Source organism: Marmota marmota, unplaced genomic scaffold (genome assembly GCF_001458135.2).
Source record: "Marmota marmota marmota unplaced genomic scaffold, marMar, whole genome shotgun sequence".
NCBI lineage: Eukaryota > Metazoa > Chordata > Mammalia > Rodentia > Sciuridae > Marmota > Marmota marmota.
Genome location: NW_026000240.1, coordinates 11788449 through 11809243, shown reverse-complemented (window position 1 = coordinate 11809243; position 20795 = coordinate 11788449).

Here is a 20795-nt window from a genome sequence, read left to right as displayed (position 1 = left end):
AACTGATACAAAATATCCCACAGCTCCTAAGTCACACCCTCATTCCCAACTCTCCTTCCTGAGTCTTGGTCCCATGCTCATCTGCCACAGGCCATCTTCACCTGGGCAGATGAGTATCCAGGTAAGCTGTCATGCCTGAAGATAAGCTTATGATGCCTTTGCTCCTTCCTGCAGGTCTCCTCCCCTTCTTTTCTTCCAAACATAGAAACCTGTCTACCTCCTCCTGTCCTTCAACCAATCAGACAGTCAGGCCTTGAGCTCCCTGCAGCAGCTTCTTCAAAAATCTTCCTGTTCTCATTTTGTCCCCACCATCCAGCAGAGCATCAATAAACTCTGTCTAAGCTGAGAGATGAAATCTGTAAAACACAATATAGCATTTACGGCCAACTGGATCCTCTGGAAACACTGTTTAAAATATCACTTCCATGTTCAGGAAATTATAACAGAAACTACTTGTCCCAAATTACAGTGGATAATGCATTTTTTTGAGGTCCTCTATTTGTTCGTGTGTCCTGAGGTGTGTGGGAGAGGTGTGATCGTGGGCATGCGCACACCCCGACAGCAGAGCCCAAGAAGGCGGGAGAGAAGATCTGGGCTTCCCTAGAGTGAAGGCCACATTCCCCAGGCAGAGGCCATCTCATGACCTTTCAGTTCCTAGGGGGCCTTGATAGGAAAAGGGAGAAATCGAAAAGTCAGCTGCTATGCTTAGGTCTACTAGGTCAATCTCTGGCAGGTTAAACGCCTCTGTTTATTTGTTTATGTATTCAGAGACTTGGAGCTCAAAGATGTCTATCACTTCACACACACACACACACACACACACACTCCTGATGTAATCCACATTACTCTGAAAGAACTAGCCCTGTATAGCTGGAAATGCTTTGCAAATATCTTTTCAAACAGATCTATGCATATGCTGACCCCAGCTCTGCACACCTATCCCCAGCCCTGGCCCTGCCTGCATCTGGGCCTTCATACCTGCCACTAAGAGCAGCAGCTCTGACCCTGGGTTGTCCTCACACCTCACCTCACACACACAGCCAGAGCCCACTAACCAGACTTCATGCCTTGGCCAAGGTAAGTGTGGGGGTCTGGTCCTACCTGCCATATCCATGCTGCACCAGGTCTCTGGGTACACTATCTAATCGTTTGGGTTTGTTTTTTGTTTTGGTTTTTTTTTTTTTAAGAAAGAAATCTATTCATTCCATCATTCAAATAACTACATATTGTTTGACATCTGAAAGTCATTTTTTTTAAAAAAAAAAAAGAGTGAGATTCATTCTGGTAGAAAAGAGGTAGCCAAGAATAGTTTAATATGACTTTGGTATATGCTTAAGGCTTACTCAGAGTCAACAACCTAATGACAAGAAACGGTCTCCGTGTCTCCAGTCTCTGTTGAATGTTGATTTTAAAAGTTTAAAGACACATGGTGTGATGGGCTTTGGGGAATGTCTGTTAAGGAACATGGTCTCTGTTTGATGGTGGTGCTCTGGTCTGGGCCCATATGGAGTCAGGCTGGGGGACAGGCTAGAGTGTCAGCTTTCCTGATGTCCCACCTGTTAGAGTCTGTAAACAAGTCAGGATGGCGCCTGGCAAAATGCTAGAGGGAGTGGTTTGTGAAGTAATGCCAGCAAGCCATTAAGTGTGGAGATTCCTTATTGGTTGACTGCTATATCTAGTTTATGTTAATTAAGATAAGCTGTGTGGAATACCCCTCCTGTCCTACAATAAACGGCTCCCACTCCTGCTGTATCAATCTACACAAGTTGCTCGTCACCCCCCGGCTATTTTGCTGCAGCCGGACTGCGGCACCCACCCAGGCCCTTTCCTCTTGCTGCCATTCTGTGCCCTCAGGACAGGGCTGGGATGAAGTGGCAGTGTTCCAAGATGTAATGAGCTCAGCCTTAACAAAGATGGACAGAGACTGCAGATTGCCACAGTGTGCAGTGGGAAAGGAGTTCAGGAGGACAGGAGTCTGTTGTGAGACAAAGAGTTCCATCTGAATGTATGCATCAGTGATTATAGGACCCGGAAGTACTCTTTCGTAATCTAGTATAGATATAAACATATATATTATGTATTAAACCTATATTTTTTTCTCACAAAGTATTGAACTTGATTCCGAGGAAGCTCCAGTTTGAGACTATGGTTCATTACCCAAACGACTCCCGGCTGGCAGTTGCTGACTCCGTTCTGGCACTGTTTCCAAAATCTGGACAGGCTTGAAGTGAAAACCAAAGCATTGCTGGACACTGTGTCCAAAGCTCCTCTTCAGTGTTTAAAAAACAAACAAAAAGGCATTTGCAGGTAAATGATGGAGCTGGAGAATATCAAGCTAGGTGTAGTAAGCCAATCCCAAAAAATAAATGCTGGATATTTTCTCTGATATGAGGATGCTGATCTATAGTGGGAATGTGGGGGGGGGGTCGGGGAGGCATGGGAGGGAATGGAGGAACTTAGACAGGGCAAAGGGGAGAGAGGGTAAGGGAGGGGCAGGGGAAAGGTGGTGGAATGAGAGGGACATCATTATCTTTTTTTTTTTTTTTTTAATATTTATTTTTTAGTTCTCGGCGGACACAACATCTTTGTATGTGGTGCTGAGGATCGAACCCGGGCTGCACGCATGCCAAGCGAGTGCGCTACCGCTTGAGCCACATCCCCAGCCCCGGACATCATTATCTTAAGCACATGTATGAAGACCCGAATGGTGTGATTCTACTTTGCGTACAACCAGATAAATGAAAAATCGTGCTCTATATGTGTACTATGAATTGAAATGCATTCCACTGTCATGGATAACAAATTAGAATAAATAAATAAATAACAAGCATGCAACTGAATACAGTGAGGGAAGAAAAGAATGCTGAATAAATAATGAGGAGACTAAAACTAGCCAGTCTGAAAAAACATGGCTGGACTGGAATCTTATCTAACAACATACTGCAAAGTAGTTTGTAGCTGAATTAAAGTGCATAGAAAATGTTTAAATAAATGACTAGAAAATACAAAAAAAAAAGAAAGAAAAAGAAAAAGACACACGTAGCAGGGTTCACTGGGGCATCTGCTGCTGTTCCTTCTGTTCTGGAAGACTGACCCCTTCCTTCTCCCATCCCCACACCATCATACCACAGGACAGCAAGGACGGACTCCACTATGGGCTTGTGTCCTCTTGAGGAAAAAGAAACTGTTCCCTGAAGCCAAGAGGGGCTGGACCCACAGCACCTCTGCATATAAATATGTTTTTAAATATGAAGCTTCTACATATCCCTCTCTTAGCCTAAGTTCCTTAGAGATAGTACTCATTGATTTGCTCAATCAGCAGATATTTATTATCTCAGATGTTATCAGGCACCAATAGTCACTGATCAGCATCAGCGTGTCCTCACCTCAGAATTGTACGCATTATTGAGATTCCTGAGCAAACAGGAGGGTGAGTTTATTCTTAAGGATATACACACATGGCCAGTTTGCCTGCTGGGGTCCTTTCTATCCTGGAGCTGCTCAGAGCTGCAAATGCCAATATGAATGCAAGAGACAGACTTGCGTAGATCACACAAATAAGTGGCACCCGAGTTCCTGTAAACCCAGGAAGTGGCCCTTACGACAAACTCAACAATAGCCAAGGGGTTAGAAAGGGGAGGTGTGAAGAAAATTGAGGCAGAGGGGACCTCACTGCAGGAGTTCTGTCTTGGGAGGCACAGCAGCGTCCTCCAGGACCTGACACATCTCAGGGAACAGGACGGAACAGCCTTCGAGAGAGCATGTGCAGAGTCAGAGAAGGTGGCACCGTTCCCTCTTGCTCTCCTTCTCTCCAGAGTTTGGAGTCATCCACAGCAGAGGAGACAGTGATGCCCAGTCTACCAGGGGTGGGGGCAGTGATGGAGCAAGTTCTATCAGCGTGTGGCTGGCTGAAGAGGGCCTGGGCAGAGTCACGAAGCTGACCAAATCAGGAGCAGAGAGTTTTAAGTTTTTCTTTTTTATGGAAACGAGAGCATGTCCCAAGTCACCAGCTACCCTGTCACACATCCCCCACCCACCCTGACACACATGTGGGACTGCCGAGCACCAGAGTAAGAGAAGCTGGTCCACACCCCAAGCTCCTCTGAGGTCAGCTGGGCCACATACCACTGTCCACTGGGTTCCAAGGGCAGGCCAGCCCCAGCTCAAGCCGCACAGAGCAGAGCTACGGGAGTCCCCTCCTGGTATATCTGAGGATGTAAATATGAACAACTTGACTTTTTTGTTGGGTCCTAACTGAATAAAGAATGTCAAGAATTCATGCTATGTATAGTTGTGATTGGAGGAATTGCTGGGCAAGCACTTGTCTAACCTTGTCATCTGCAGAGGGCACACTCCCCTAGCGCTGAGGACCTTGTATCTCCAGCTCGTGGCTCCCCCCAAGGGAGGGCCTTGGGTTCTTGCTGTTGATGAAGGAATGTGTCCTTTCCTCTGTTGGGAAAGAGCCAAGGAGAGCAGGCATAATGGGAAAGAGCAGAGAGGCTGCAGCCCCATGGGCAACCTGGACACCAGCTGGGAAGCAGGGTCACTGAATCAATGACCATGTTCTGAGCATCAGGTTGGACTGTGGTCACAGAGGAAAGGATAGCATGAGGCAAGAGTGGGTGAAACCATAGAAATGACATGATAAATAGAAGAAGAAAGAAGTCAGAGGTGACCGAGAGGAGAGGCACTTCCCTGGGGTCACGTAGGACAGTTGAAGGGTCAGGAAAGCTCAAGTGTGGAGGGTGCTGCAGACAGAACAAAGGCCACCAGCAAGGGCAGGGGCTGGGAGGGAAGAAGGGTACATCCCTGGGTGGGTCTCCAGCTAGGCACACAGCACAAGTCCAAGCAGGGAGCCAGAGGGCTGAGAGATGGGCAGCCAGGGGCCTGCCAGGTCTGCGCCTGGAGGACCCTGGGTGGGTTCTCAGGGAACGGTGGAGGATGGTTTAAAGGGGACATGACTCACAGCAGGACAGAAGCTCGAGGGACAAGGGGAGGTGGCCATACACAGTGGGTGGGGATAAAGATCCAGAATCTAGAGAAATTCCCATAGTAACCCCTTCAGTGACTTGACTGAGCATTTGTTGATGGAGTGAATGAAAGGATCAATCAATCAATCAATCAATGACTCAATGATCTTCTAAGAGCTAAACAGCCAGGAGAAAAGATGGAATTGCCTATCCTTCCTTCCTTCCTCTCTTCTTCTCCCTCCCTCCCTCCCTCACCTCCTCTCTCCTTCTCTTTCTTTCTTTTATCATAGAGCACAGTAGTTAGAGATAGTTAAGGAATATTCTTGTGACTCTGCAAAAGAAGGTATTCAAAAGTATTGTATAGAGATCAAATTACGGATACTTGTAAAATTGTCCATCCAATGACTGTGAGACTGCTGAATTTAAAATAGATTCCTAACATTACATTCAACCCTAATTGTAGTTATAATTTTCATTTTCCAATAAAATATGATTTATCATAGCCTAATGTTGCCCTACGTGTCTGTCATAATAACCTGCAAGGCAACCCCAAATCTAAGACATGTTCCTTGACTTTAACTGGCTCCAAATCCTTGGTTTGACAGAATGGTATTTTTGTTCTGTAAATGTATTCACCATTATCCCCAGTTAACAGCCCCAAACTTCTAAGGCCCAGAATAAGTAAACACATAACACAGGCCAGGTAGCTAGTGAGTGAAAGAGCCAGGTCAAAAACCGCTCAGTCTTGCTGTGGCATGTGACTATAATCTCAGGGGCTAAGGAGGCTGAGGCAGGAGGATTACAAGTTCAAAGCCAGCCTCGGCAACTTGGCAAGACCCTGAGCAACTTAGTGAGACCTGGTCTCAAAATAAAACAAAATGGGCTGGGGATGTGGCTCACTGGTTAAGCACCCCTGGACTCAATCCTCATTACCAAAAAATAACCAACACCTGCTCAGCCTAGCTCTCCTTTACCACTGTGTGGGCCGTTGGGCTCAGTGCTATGGTTCTGAAAAACACCAGATTAATTGAAAAATAAACACTTAATTTACCACTCTTCAAAGCTGCTCTGAAATCTGACCTGATTTTAATCATGAAAATGTTGTGCTCTATTAATATTGCATCATACAAATGAGCATTCATTATGCATAGCACCCCATAGCTCTGTTCTTTTGGAAAACTTTTAAACTTCCTTTAGAGTTATTCATTTAAGGCAGATGGTATTTTCTGCCCTTTCTTGTTAGTAAAAAATTATTTGATCTATGGTAATGAGAAGTATCCATTTGAGGGTTGAAGTCCTAATTTCCCCCAGATAGAGGCAAGGACTGGGGGGCACGTACATGACTTCAGCTTATTTTTGGTCAAGTGGCTTTTTAATGGCAAACATCTACTGGTTGTCTGTCTATGGTAGGTTTATGAATTAAAAACATTTACTAGATAAGATCAATGAAAGAATATATGTGGGTCACCAAAGAGAAATAAACTGAACATGAGAAGCTGTGGAATCCTGAGTTTTGCAGCTTTCACTTTTAAAAGTCAAAATCTTACGGGTTTAATTTGAATTCATAGCATAGACTGACACTTGAAACGCCACATAAGGAAAAAAGCATTAAATTAATTTATTCCTTCAATATTTGCTGAATGGATGAATTGTATAAATATGTCCTTGCTACAACTGTATTAAATTCTAATTAATTTGAATTCAGGCTTTCACATTAGTAGTAGAATATAATACCCACAAGACACGTTATAAATTATCTTTTCAGAATACTAATTTTCTAGATGAAAGAGCCTCACTGCAGAGTTAAGGGAAAGCCTGATGGGTGTGTGAAATGATTTCTTTAGTATTTGTTTAAAGCCGAGTTAGGCTGGATCCCTTGTTACATGCAGATGCTAATCCATATTCCCTATAATGGTTAGTTTGATATGTCAACTTGCCTGGGCCATGATGCCCAGGTGATTGGTCCAGCATTACTCTGGATGTTTCTGAGGACGTTTTTTTGGAGGGAATTTATATTCGGTTGAGTGCATTTGAGTGAAGCAGGGCCTGGGCCTCCAGTCAGCAAAGGCCTGAAGAGGGCGGCCCTCTAACATCTTCCCTCAGGCCCCCACTGCAACTAACCCTGAGTCTCCATCCCGCCAGCGTCCTCAACCCATCAGATCTTGCATTTGCCCAGCTTCCTCATCCAGTAACCCAATTCCTTAAGATAGGATTCTTTCTCACTAGAGATTTGTCTTGTGGGTTCTGTCTTTCTGGAGATCCTGACTAATATACTAACATTTAACTTAATACCTTAGAAGCCATTGTGTTTAAAGATTTCGTTCCTGTTACCCAGTGTTTTAGTCATCTTTTTTTGTGACTGTGACCAAAAGACATGACAAGAACATCGTAGAAGAGAGAAAGTTTATTTAGGGCTCACAATTTCAGAGGTTCAGCTCACAGGCAGTGCAGTACATTGCCCTGGGCCCCTGGGTGAGGTGGAACGTCATGGCGGAAGGGTTTGAAGAAGCAAGCAGCTCAGGACACGGCCACAGGAAGCACAGAGATCTCCACTCACAGGGACTAAACACATACACCCCAAAGTCAGGCCCCACATGACCCACCTCCTCCAGCCACACCTACCTACCTACAGTTACCACCCCATTAATCCATTCAAGTGGATTAATCCATGCTTGGGCTACAACTCTTATATCTAATCATTTCACCTCTGATCCTTCTTGCTTTATTTCCACATGAGCTTTTGGGGACTCCTCATACCTAAACCATAACTCCAGACAGAATCAAGACGGACAAGAGTAGCTGAAGAGAAACAGGCAGTTCCCTGCCACAGAGATCAGGATGGTGGTGGTGGGCACACCTCTGCTCCTCCCCGGCTGAGGGAATGCTGGTAAACCTTCCAAGGACTCTGCACTTTAGTTTCCCTGCCTACTACTCTGTTTTTACAACTCAAGATGTTTTCACATATATTATATTGTTATTAAAGGAGTCCAGACAGACAGATTAAGATGTACGCCTATGATCTCAGTGGCTCAGGAGGCTGAGGCAGGAGGATGGCGAGTTCAAAGCCAGCCTCAGCAATGGAAAGGCACTAAGCAACTCAGTGAGACCCTGTCTCTAAATGCACAAAATAGGGCCGGGAAGGTGGCTCAGTGGTCGAGTCCCCTGAGTTCAATCCTTGGTACACACCTCCCCAAAAAAGAAAAACTAAAATGAAGAAAACAGGTGAGTCCCCCACTCTCCTTCCTCAGGGGACATCTGCCTTCCAGATCCACGTCCTCCATGGGTTTGCCTCCGTCTTTGCAGGGGCCACCTGTGGAAGTTTTAAGAGCAAAACAGAAATTGAAGTGAATTGTTTTCCTTAAATGACTGACAATAAACTGTTCATGGCCTATTCCATCGAGCCTCACTTAGTCACCTGAGACACACACACGTGACAGACCTGGGCAGAGTGCAACCTCGGAGCTGGCTCTGCACACACCGTGCATGTTTGCCGTCCCTCACACACTGCATTGCTGTGCTCTGCTCTGTGTCACAGGAGGATGGTCGCAAACCCCCCAGGACTGCCTTGCTGTTACCCCTACGGTCGCCTTCCTGTGATTGGACCCCCAGGGCTTCAGTCTGAGCAAAACTCTCATAAATATTAAAGTAGCCATTGGTCTGGATATGGCTCAGGAACTTCTGCCTCTAGAAGTAGTCAGGGGTGGCGTGTGATTTTGGCTCTCATGTGAGAGTCCTAACGGTGTCTACTATCTTCACTTCCTGAATCTGATCCTTTGGGGGAGAAATGCTTGGCCCATGTACCAAGAGACCAGCTGACACCATCCATCAGTACTCCTGCCTCTCCTAGCCAAAGTGGTGCTTCACCTGCTGCAGGGATATAATGAAGGGAGAACGAGACTCCTGAAATGCACACTGTACTAGGCTTGTCACCACCACTTGCAGCAGCATTATTTGGTTCTGATAAAAGCAATGGCTTCTTCTAAAAGCCGGTGAGTTTAAAATTTTTCTTTTTCTTTTTCTTTCTTTTTTTTTCATTAAACCTGTGACTTTTCTAAACTTGCAAGATATAAATGTTTTATTTCATGTAAATTTGAAAGTTCAGGGGCCTATATAAGATAAAACAAATTTTTAAATCAATGGTAATCTTCTAAGTTGTTTGTCTTCCAAAGCATTTGCAGTTGAAGCCCTACCATATATCGTCACTTGGAAAATGTTTATGTTGTCATACCATAAAAGGACAAAATAAAATCTTTACTTGTAATATACGCTTTTGTAAAAAGTTGTACAGATCATATACCTAGGTATAAACAATATATCTATTACCTATATTTGTTTAAGGAAGTGTTGCTTTTGCCTCACAGGCATGAGGCCCTGAGTTCACTCCTAGCACTGCAAATAAAAGTTTTGCTTACCTAAATTATATTTAGAAAAAAAACTTTCATTAAAAATTTGTAAATTGCATAGACTTGGTGAATGTTTATTTGATTTCTAAATGACTTCATTTATTTTTTTATTACTGGGCATTGAGCCCAGGGGTGTTTTACCACTGAAACACATCCCCAGCCCTTTGTATTCTTTATTTTAAAACAGGGTGTTGCTAAGTTGCTGAGACTGCCTTCCAGCTTGTAAGCTCCTGCCTCAGCCTTCTGCATTGTTGGGATGAGAGACTTGTGCCACCATACCAGGCTCTAAATGGCATACACTTTGTAGTAGGCATACTAAACATATTTTGAGGGCAAAGGTTTAGAACTTTCTACTGGATGTGTTGCTAACTGAGAGATTTTGTCTCATGAAGCATGAGCTTCCATTTCACTGGCTCTTTAATAGGTTTGCCATGTGGGTGGAAAGATGGTTCAAGTGGACATCCTGGGTGGCTCTTTTGCTGTCCTCAGTTGTTCATGCTACTTGAATACAGGCTGAGCTCTAGTCTCCTTGCCAGTGGAGTACCGTGATACGCACCTCTTTTTGCAGACCCTATTCAGAAGCTTTTGTAAGATGAAGATTGCCTTTCGCTTTTGTAGAGGTTTAAGCTTCAGAGTCATTGAAGTTGCTATTTTGGGTGCAGTGCTGATGGTGAAGGCGGATGCAGCTCAGGCTTTATTTCCTTACGCTTCACGCTCATGTACCAAGGGTTGGTCAAGGAATCGTGCACCCTGCACAGAAGAAACCGCGGTGGCTGTGACATGAGCACACTGTCCCTGTGCATACAATTGGGCTTTGAATGCAAGGCTATGAACTCTTTGATTACAGAGATCTGGACTTCCTACTCTCACGACGCAGTTGTTTTATGTGGGTGCACCTTACTTCTGCCTGATTTTACTCATGAACGGAATGGTCACTATGAGAAATCATTTATTTTATGCAACTGACTTAATAGAGAAGCTGAAGGGGAAAAAATTAGAAAACAGAGCCTAGAAAACCTGAAAATAGTTTGCCAAAGCTGGAGCCCTCACAGTAGAACCAAGGTCTTCACAGAGGTTGAAACAATAGTGAGGCTGGGACTCGGCCACCACCAAGCACCAGAAGTTCAGACTCCAGGGCCACTTTGCCACTCAGCTGGGGACTTCTTGGAGGCCTTTCTTTGTCTAGTGAGGAGCACAGTCCTGACGATTCCTTATACATGCTAGACAAAAATACCCGCATGAGGAATGGGCACATAAACATCCATACCCTGTGTGACCTTGAGAAATTCACTTCAACCTTCCAGAATTCAGTTTCTCCAAAGAGAACTAGATGTCTTCAGGAGCTTGGTAAGTCTGTCCCTGGATCACACTGTGGCCCATTGGGGTCTTTTCTGCCTCTGTTTAATGGTTCCTCTGAATATTACTCTGATAATTAAAACTGATCTACAAATTCCAACATAGACCAATCTGGTTTTTAACAGTTTGACCATGTCTTCTGAATTTAACAGATACATTTCTGTCATTAGCATTAAATGTTGGCCGATACATTTGCACGTGAATGATTATATTTGAAATTAATAGCACTGAATGTTCATGTACAAATCCAAGAAATATTTTTCTTCATTCATTTAGCGATGTTTCAAGATAGTTTGTTGAAGTCTATGAAGAAATAAATATAGTGTAAGAAATAGATTTATTTTTAATATTAGGAAACTCCAGTTTCAATTTCTGGACAACTAAAATCAAGACAATCATATTGAGTGGCAGATTTATATCATACTTTTTTAATATCCAGCATTCTTGGGGCAAGATATTCATTTCAATATCCTTTACAGATGACCCTTTCAAAATATATTTTGATAATGAGATATTAAGTCTAACTTTGGAGCATAAACTCTGTCAGGCCTCCTTTAGCTTTAAAATTTTATGAGAACACAATTATCTAACCAAGCTACAAATATTTTGTTTGATTAATATTAATAGCAATTCTATTCATCTTGAGTCTACATAGAAACACTAGGTGAAATGGAAGTCTCTAAAAGGTACCTTGCTGATCCCAAAGTTATAAAATGGTAAACCCACGTGTTCAGAACCTGTCAACACAATTGAAATTCACAATGTGAAATTTTTGCACAGATGTCATGAGAGTGTAAGTTCTTTCAGGTGTGTGTCCAGAGCCTGTTTATTTCTGACTTTCCAAGTAATTGAATAAGTTTGCTTATCTGATTTCCCAGCCAGAAATAAATTATAAGCAAAAAATAAATTCAGAATGAATAGGAGCTTTGCTAGAAGAGGAAGTGCACACTGAGCAGTGAAATTGGATATGTTGACAATAAAAAGAAGAAACCAAACACAGTCTCTCTGGCAGTGGTCCTCAGAGTCTGTGCATTACAGCAATCACCTAACTCATGGTCATAATTATGAGGCACGGAAATTATTTATGATTACAATATGTTTATACAAAATATATTTTGGTTTACAGTGTTTCCAATAAAGATGGTTGAAATGAAAATGGTTTTTACTTGAAAAGCTTAACTTTTAGATCCTTCGCATGTCCAGTTTTATAGACTTAATTCTCCAATGTGGCATTCTACTAAAAAATGGCTTTTTTTTTAATATATCCCAAGAGCCTTCAAAACCTCACTCCCTGAGGGTTTTCAAAGCCAGGACAGCCCTGTGACCCATTGGAACATGGAGCTGGGAACCATTTAGCTTGCATTGAATCACTAGGTGAAGGTTATAGATTTTTTATGCAACCACATGACCCTCCATTTTAATAAAAGGTTAACTTTTGTCAGAAGTAATTTCTAATATATTTTCTCAGGCTGAGAATTCAATTAATTATTGTAAAATATACAAATATGCAACTCTGCTAAAATGCCCTGTGGACTCAGGCTTGGCCTCTGTGGGCCAGGTGTGAAGGATCTTAGCACGGAATCCTATTGCTTGAAATGATTCAAAAGTTGATCCCAAGAGCAGTGGAGCTAAGACATGACACAGAGCCCAGATGAAAATTAAAGGATCATTTCTCGTGCCCTCTCCAAACTTCATCTCCTCTACTGCAGTTCCTACTACGCACCCTGAGTCACATCCACAATCCCTAGATGGGACACCCCTAGACTCTCGGTTCCTAAACTTTCTCGTACCTAGGAATTTCTCCTTTTCTTTAGGCATCCACTCGTATGGTCAAATCCCTGATCTTTTTCATCAGCAAAATTTATATAGTCATTATCATTTTTTCAAATGTTCCCTTTTTCTGTTCACAATGCTTTTTTTTCCAACTTATTTGACCAAGTACCCCATCCATATTTTTAATGTCAGTGTGTTTTTCAACTTGCTAATATTTCCAATTTATCAATTTCATCATTCAATCCCCAGTACCAAAAAAAAAAGAAAAAAGAAAAATCATTCAGTCAACAGAAAATATACCAAACACCTACCCTCCACTATTTCTTATTTTAATGAGAAAGACATACAACTAGCCAATCAATTGGTAAGTAGGGGAAAATGAAAGAGTAAGGAGACTTGGACATGCTAGGGATAAGAAGGGCAGAGAAGATCATACCCCTGAAATGCATTTAAGCAATGAACTGCTTGCAGAAAAACCCATCAGTTCATTATTATTGTCATCATGGTTAATGGAATTTATAGCAGTTTATAGTGATATAACTATGTGTGTATTACTGTTTATCACCAGAGTGTCTTACTAGACTTAAAATCCCTTGATGGCAGCACTGGGTCCATCTGGGTCACTGCTGCATTGCTGGTATCTTTCAAAGAACTTACACATGCACAGATACCATCCATACACCAATACAAGCACAGATATTTGTTCAATGTCTGCTATGGGTAACTGAATAAAATCAACCAGCTCAGCAAATGTTTTTATCTAATAATACAAGAGGCTGACATTACTGTTGGGTTTCTCAATCTCAGACTTGCATTTCTGGCTCTGATGGAGTAGTGTGAAGCAGACTGAGGCTCCAGCTTATAAACACTTAGAAAAACTCTATGTAAACCAGCCAAACAAACTACACCTGTTTGAATGCAGAAAAGCTGTGAAGGAACCCAGACATCCAAGGTCAAGTCAGAGAAGGAAGGGAGCTTCAGGGCATGAGCCAACATTCTCTAGAAACATATTTCCTTAAGGCATTTGCCATTCTAGGAGGAGGAAAAGCTGAGAAACCAAGCACAGAACAGCAGCTAAGTCAGAGAATTCTGTGGATATGGGACAATCTCAAAGCTAAAAAGATAAGCAAGTTAAACGGGGGGCTCAGCCTCTACTTCCAGGAAGTAATTTAATTTCCTATGTTCCTCCTTGTCAAAACAACTACAAACCCAGGACAGAGGATGCAGAATAGACAAAAAAGTCCCAGAAGCCCATATGGCCCCTCTCACTACCCCAACAAACTAATGCCTGGGCACATCATCAAAAGAAGGCTGCTTACCAAGAAGCAGTCTCCACAAAAGCAGAAGAGCTGTTTATCCCAACAGAGGTGCACATCACAACACAGAAATACAAGAAATATGTAAAGCAAGGCTACATACAAGACACTGCAGAAACTTACTAACTCTTTAGTATCTGATTCCAAAGGTATCGAGGTAGAATCAATAATGGACAGATGATTCAAAAAATTATTTTTTAAAAGGTCAATGAATTCCAAGAAGATACACATAATAGCTAATTGAATAAAGGAAGACAATCCAGGATATGAATAAAGAAATGGACATTTTGAAAAAGAATGAAACAGAAATCTTGGAAAGGAAAAGCTTACTACGTCAGACTTAAAACTCAGATGAAAACCACATCGGTAGACTAAATCAAGCAGAAGAAAGAATATTAGGGCTTGAAGCAAAGACTTCCCATGTTTACAGATTGGGAGAATTAATATTGTTGAGCTGGGTACAGTTTTGCACACCTGTAATTCCAGTGGCTCAGGAGGCTGAGGCAGGAGAATTACAAGTTCAAGGCCAACCTCAGCAACTTAGTGAGGCCCTAAGCTACTTAGGGAGACCCTATCTCAAAAATTAAAAATAATAAAAATGACTCGGGATGTGGCTCAGTGGTTAAATGTCCCTGGGTTCAATCCCTAGTATCAGAAATATAAATGTAAAAATATATATTTTTGAAATGGCCATATTACCCAAAGTGATCTATAGATTCAATGCAATCCCCATCAAAATACTAAGCACATTCTTTATAGAACTAGAAAAAACAACCCTCAAATTCATATGGAAGCAAAAAAGATCCCAAATAAGCTAAAGCAATACTGAGAAAAAAAGAGCAATGCTGGAGGCATCACAAGACCTGATTTCAAAATAAAAACAGTATAACACTGGTGTAAAGATAGACATGTAGGCCAAAGGAACAGAATAAAGGATACAGAAATAAATCCATGTATCTACAACCATCTAATTCCCAGGAAAGGTGGCAAAAAATAAGTTGGAATAAAAGACAGTCTCTTCAACAGATGGTACTGAGAAAACTGAATATACACACACAGAAGATGGAAACTAGACCTTATAGCTCATGCCATGTTAAAATCAACGCAATATGTATCAAGGCCTTAATAGAAGACCTGAAACTTTGAGAGTAGAAGAAAACTAGGGGAAACTCTTCAAGATACAGCCACATGCAACAGTTTGCTGAATAGGATCTCACAGCTCAGAAAACAAAAGCAAGAATTGACACATGGGATTGCATGAAATTACAAAGCTTCTGCACTACCAAGGAAACCAGCAACCAAGAGAAGAGAACCTGCAGAAAGACAGCTTTGCCAGCTATTCATCTGACATGGATTAATATTGAGAATATAGCAGGAACTCAAAACCAACAAATCATCCAATGAAAAATGGGCAAATGGGAAAACGATTTGACCATACACTTTTTAGAAAAAATAGAAAGGAACAACAAACATGAAAAAATGCTCCATATCTTCAGCTATCGGGGAAATACAAACCACAACAACATTGATTCTATCTTACTATAGTCAGATGGCTATTATAAAAATATAAACAAATGCTGGAAAGGATGTGGAGAGAAGGAACACTTACACACAGCTGGTGGGAATGTAAATTAGTATAGCCACTGTGGAAAACAGTATGGCGGTTCCTCAAAAAAATAAAATCAGAACTACCATATGATGCAGCTATACCACCCCTGAGTATTTATCATAAGGACATGAAGTCACCAAACAAGAGAGACACACCTGTAGGCCCACCTTTATTGCAGTACCATTCACAACAGCCAAGGTATGGAATCAGCCTAGGGGCCAGTCAACAGGTGAATGGATAGAAAACGTGGTATCTATACCCTATCAGTATTTAGCTATATAGAAGATAAAGATGATTTCATGTCATGAGCAGGAAAATGGATGGAACTGAAGGACATCGTGTTAAAAAAAATAATGCAGGCACAGAAAACCAAGTATCCCATGTTTTCTCTCATATGTGTAAGCCCCCCCCCCAAAAAAAAGAATGACCTAAGAGAAAAAGAGGGATTATTAAAGAATAAGAAAGGGAAGAGGGGGTTGGGGAGAGGGAAAGAAGATATATGTAAAACCTGTGGGAGGACAGTCGCTCTTATGGGTAGTGAAGATAATGGCCGGAGAACACCTGAGGTTGCCTGAAGCCAGAAAGCTAGGCACCTGTCAGGATGGGAGGACCCCGTGGTGTAGTTTCCTCTTTGCATGGAAAGTCCTTCGCCTCATGATTCTCAATGTCACCTCAGGAGAAGTTCCAGAGAATTCCCAATGCAAGCTAAGGACAAGTTGTCTCCTTTACAACTTCTCTGGAGGGAAGGCACTATTTACTGAGTGGCCAGCACCCTTAATATATTTCAGAAGTGTGGAGGTAGACTTTTAATTTTAAACTACATCCTATAACCACATAACTTTTTCCAGCTTTTACTTTGTAAGACACTGAAAAATCATGAATATTTCATATATTAATGAGGCATGACAAAGTTCTATACAGATGGAGATCCATACCTGTGGATCTTTTTCAACCACAGGTTGAAAATTATCATTCCCACCCTCCAAATTTGTGTCTGTACTGAAGATGTACAGATACTGTGCTTATCTTTATTCCCTAAACAATGAAGTATAACTACTACTTACATAGTATATCCCTTGGATTAGACATTGTATCAGAGAGAAAATTCAAGCATACAGGAGATGAAGTGTAGGTTCTATGAAAATACAAGCCCATTTTTTAAGAGACTTGAGCATCTGCGGGGTTTGGTATTCTAGGAGGTCTCCAACCCCATAGATGCTGAGGAATGACTGCCTTTCAAATTGTATAAGAGGAAAATATCAGTAAATTATTCGTTTAGTTATAATGAGAAAAGGACAGTGGTTTGGATTTCCCAATGTGGAGGTGGAAGTTTTCTTACTGTGTGTGCATGTCTGTACCTATAAACATTTACATCATTCTCTTTGCTGGCCTCAGCCCTGAGCACCGAGGGAATCAAGGTTGGAAAGACTCATCAGGGACCTCAGAGAGCTCAGAAAGGGAACACTGTGAAATCTCAGAATTACTGTGATTGATTTTCTGCTGGCTTAGCCCTGCCTCCCCCTTGCCCCCGCAACACCTCCCCCCTCTGGTTTCTGCAAGAAGTATTCTGTTTGAAAAATGTCTATACTCCGTGTTCTTCTGAATCTCAGCAGCAGCAGCAGCTTGGGGCAAAAAGTATTTCTACAAAGTGTTGTTAAGCAGAAGGTGGTCAGTATAACTTGTGCTCTATATTTTTAAAGTGTAGGAAAGGTGACAAATAGTATGGTCGAAACTTCTGCGAAGGCTCCCTGGTGCAAAAAATAACCATTTGATTTATTGTCAAGAAAGAAAACTATCATCAAGCGGTCAGTTGAGTGCAAGGCTGGAAGAGTAGCGGGGTGGGAAGAATCTCAAGCCACTTATCATTTGTGATGGAACTGTCAGAACCCAGTATATTTTTGACACATCCCAGTGCAGCAGTGGTTTCTGATACTCAGTAGACTCCATCTCTCAAATGCTTTTCTCACATCCCACAGACTATTTATACTTCGGGGCACAGTTCTAGAACCAGGTCCCCATGACTACTGGCAAGCCACGTCCATGATGCCCACTGTGTCTGAGCTCACTGCTGTTCCGTTGGACACGACTCTCACTCAACTACAGTTGCCTGGCAAGTCTCTGGATGGTGGCCCCCTGGGAACAGGGGACAACATGCATATCTTAGTGTGCACTCCCCTGCATCCAGTGTGGCCTGAAACAACATGACTTCTCATATGTTGATCCAGTTTAATTCTTCAACTGAATTTCTAAATAATCGACAGTAAAGAGAAAAATCTTAAATCTTAGAAATCTAACAGTTCTTCCAAGTCATGCAATATGGCGTGGGATCTCTTTTTTATTATTATTATTATTTTTCCTTTACACCTAAGCATCCAACACTGTGCCTGATAAAAAAGTTTGATAAAGTTCATTTGTTGGCTCATGGATACACACTATGTAATAGAAGGAAATGCTATTAAAGATGTGTGGGAAGGCATACCTTTCAAACCACCCTGTATTTGCAGAGCAGAGGGTGGTCTCAATTTGCCCAGTACAGGAGATCTATACCTGCACAGTGATCGTTCAGCACCCACAACAGGAGAGTAAGTCATTAGAACATTCGATTATTCAGTGCATTATTATCTGAAACATCACCACAAAATTTACATGCAATGGACAATAATATCCAGAATCAAGGAGTCACAGTTCCTAGCAAGCCACCTTTACTCCAAAACTCTTGAGAGTCTGAAATTTTTATGATGTTTGGTAAATGAACATTTTAGCACCAAATGATAGCAGCATTTGTTCCCAAAATGGGAAAAGAAAAGGTAAGGGTGCAGTTGGGCAGGAAGAGGGAATTCTGATTTTGGTGGCAGTCTTTCAAGGGAGTAAGCAGGAGTCACATTCACAGCTGGTGATGCCGCTGGCTTAATCTCTCTCTTACATTGTGATGCTGACACTATAAGGGTCACAGGAGATGACCAATGGCTCAAGTGAGCATTGTGATTTTGCTTTTCAGTCTGGTCACATTTTATCATCAGGTGTTTACAAAATCCACATTTAAATTGGAATCTCATGAATATTTTATTCCTTGGCTTCTCCTTTAGAACTTACATGTTCTCTGAAAGTTAGAGTATATACAGCTTCTTCTTCCATCAGAAAAAAATTTTAATGTGATCATTTATTTGACATGATACTATTACTGTATTTGGAGCATCAGAAACTCTTTATTTCAAAACTTTTACACCCTCCATCTTTTCTCTTTCAGCAAAAATACTACTCTTTGTAAAGATGTTGGTGTCACATGAAGTAGTTTGAGGAAGCATAGAACATTATCACTGTAGCATATAAATGCTGTCATTTTGAGAAAGATTTGGATTATTACTCTGAGAAGGTGGAACATGACCACTCTGACTTGCAGGGAATGGCTCCCAGATTGAACTCTTGCCCAGCTCCATGGTCATATTGTTCAGCCCACAGCCTTCCTGTCCACCATGCCCAGTGCTGTGCCTTCAGTGCCAGATGAGTGCCCGGACACTGGGGGGCCCAGCACGTATGCCATGGACAGATGGATTCACTGTTGCCATAGAAGTGCTGGTTATCAGCCAAGAGGCTCCACACGCAGGTGTAAAATGGCATTTTCCTGTGAAATCAGTTTTCCACAAATGATATTTATGTGAAGTATACCCCAGTTAGCTGTCATTAAAGAATTAAACCACTGTCACTCACTAAGAGTACAAAGAGAGACCAGCTTATCACGTTTACACATTTAAGAGTTATTAAGCTAAACATTAAGCTGTATTATGCCTTCCTACCTTGATAAATAAGCCTCAGAATTCCAAAATCTTCTGGACAGATTTTTAGGAAATTACTTGGAAATACTTGTTTGAAAATTCAGTTCCATATCCTTTTTTATTTTATTCTGGGATGTGTGTGTGTGTGGGGGGGTGCGCATGCGCACGTGGACGCACACAACTGTTTTTGCCAAAAAATTGATGCTCTTTGGCAAAGTGAAAGTTTGGGGTATGAACTTTCAAGAGATGTTTTTATAAACTCCCCCGTGGAGTCAGCAGCCACATGGACCCTGAAACAACTGTCTTTTAAGTGTCAGGTCCTGTTGGCACATCGTCTTGGCCATCACGGTGCCAGGAGATCCTTCCAATCAAACCCCGAGCTGGCCACTCATCCCAAAGCACCTCCATGTCACCTGGCAGCATTCAGTGCTCCTCTGCCAAGTCACAAACTGCAAAATGACTGAGAGAAGCAGGTGGGAACGGGAAGGAACTGAACAGAGGCTTCCACCCCAGTGCGCATTCCCTTGGGAACAACAACACGTGGAGGACAAGGGCTAACCCAGGGAGCAGATGACCCAGACGCAGAGACACAACGTGAAGATGTGAGTGATTCCCTCAAGGACTTAGTTCCAGGAATGTGAAAATGTAGTGTGAGCCATGATCCCAAACCCCCAAAAGCCCTATAAGATAGAACCCAATGTACCCACTTTAATAAGCGACATGATAATAATAATAGAAATAATTACATATCATCGGTTCAATGACAGGCATTGTTCTAAGTACTTTTCATATTCAGACTCATCTAATTCTAAAAACAACCCCATGAGAAAGGTGCTATAATGATCAACTTATACATGGGGAAAATGAGCCACTTGGAGTTCAAGTGACTTCCCAAAGTGGTGGGGTCAGGACTCACGTGCAGGCAGTGTGGGCCTGGACTCCACACTCCGAGACTGCTTTGCACTGCCCCTGATCTACACAATAATAACTCAATTAAAAGAATAGTAGTGGCTTAGTTAGAGAAGGGGGTTCATGGTACACAAACCTCAGTCTGCATTCACTACCTTTCTGCAGACTTAAAGCTACTCTGAAAGCCAGGCTTGGTAGTCTATACTTGATATCCCAGTGACTCTGGAGGCTGAAGCAGGAGGATCACACTTTAGAAGCCAGCCTAGGCATCTTAGTGAGACCCTATCTCAAAATAGAAATTAAAAAGACTGGGGATGTAGCTCAGTGGTGGAGCACCCCAGGGTTCGGTCCCCAGTAACAAACAAAAACTGCTACTCTATATAATTACATATGAGCATGTAATTCTTATATTACAAGAAACAATTTGTGCAAGTTTGAAAGATTTAGAAAATCAAAGTCAAGAAAAAAGATTCCATAAGTGAGGGGGAAGCAAGACTGCATGTCGATTAATAAACTCATGGGGCTTCTGGGGCTGACCTCTGCGGGGGTTGGTTGTGCAGATCACATAGGATCCTCCTAAACACAGTTGTTCTTTGAGCAATTGGTGCTACTCACACACAGCTAGAAACATTTCCACAGACACACTCACATGGACTCACACAGCCCCACCCCTTGTGCAAGGGCAC